Source organism: Hetaerina americana, unplaced genomic scaffold (genome assembly GCF_022747635.1).
Source record: "Hetaerina americana unplaced genomic scaffold, ioHetAmer1.1.p SCAF_9, whole genome shotgun sequence".
Taxonomy (NCBI): Eukaryota; Metazoa; Arthropoda; class Insecta; order Odonata; family Calopterygidae; genus Hetaerina; species Hetaerina americana.
The window spans coordinates 33,058,225-33,059,459 of NW_027287538.1; positions in this window are offsets into that span (position 1 = coordinate 33,058,225).

Genomic DNA, 1,235 nt, shown 5'->3' on the forward strand with positions numbered 1-1,235 from the left:
AGGTCGATTCACCAACAAACCACAGAAGCTAAGCCGAAGAATGGTTGGATAGGCGAGGGTAGGGCTAGCCTATTACTTAGCCCTGCGTCATGTAACCCCTCGGTCACGAAGGGAGTAGACACGATTGCCTGCAAGACTTTTCGGTTGGTTCAGATCCCTCGAGTTTCCTGGCGACACCGAGGGAATTACATGTAGCCCTCAGCAATCACATCAGTAGATTGGATCAAGAGCTTAAAATAAGAGAGACATTTCCAATCGCCAACCATTTCAAGTACTTGTTCATCCCTTGCACGATACACAATTACAGCGCAATCAGACCTAGGCAACCCTAGATTATTAATTTGCAAAACATTTAAATCTTTGCTTGAGCACTCTCAATATTGCAGAGCCCATTATTGTGCCGCTCGTGTGAGTTTTTCCTTACAATCGTTTTATATATATATATATATATATATATATATATATATATATATATATATTCAAATACATATTCATATGTATGTACAAGTACATGTGTATATATTAATGACTGGTGCCTAAGCTCGCTACGCCACGCCATACGTACTTTTGGTGGCCTCTGAGGTTTTTATACTGAGGAAATGTAAAAGTGATACATTTGATTATCGCCCATAATTTCCCAGGAAGATGTGGTTCCCGGAGTTTATTATAGCTTGACCCAAGCTTGTGATGTCCAAAGTCACCGAGATTCGAACCCGGCTCAACCATTTAATTTTCAAACGTTCTATGACACTACTTCAAGCTGTAAAGTATCCCATTTTAACAGGAAAAAATTATCAAAGGTTACAAAAAAAAGACTGATTCCATGAATTTGGACTTTTGCATTACCTGGGATTTTTAAAAAAATCCAAAATATCGTAGTCTAAGCCATTTTCTCAAGTAAAATCATATTTGTTTTTGAAAAGGATCGCAAATTAAATTGTTCGTCAGCGGCCACTCCCATATTGCGTCGGAGGACTGATTAAAGAGAAAATGTGTTACACATCTTCCGTCATAGTGTATTCACCAAACTTAAATTTATTCCCAGACCCTCAAAAAATTCTACAGTTGCAAATATTCTGATAATGGTCTTTCTCTAGTCCAGTGGTTGACAAAAACTTTGTCAACCGCTGAACTAGAGGATACTTTGGTGCGTTATCAAGCTAAGTGTGTGCGCGCGCTCCTTACACTCCCCCGTCCGTATGCTAAGATCTAAGTTTTGTTTTCATTCGAGGTCC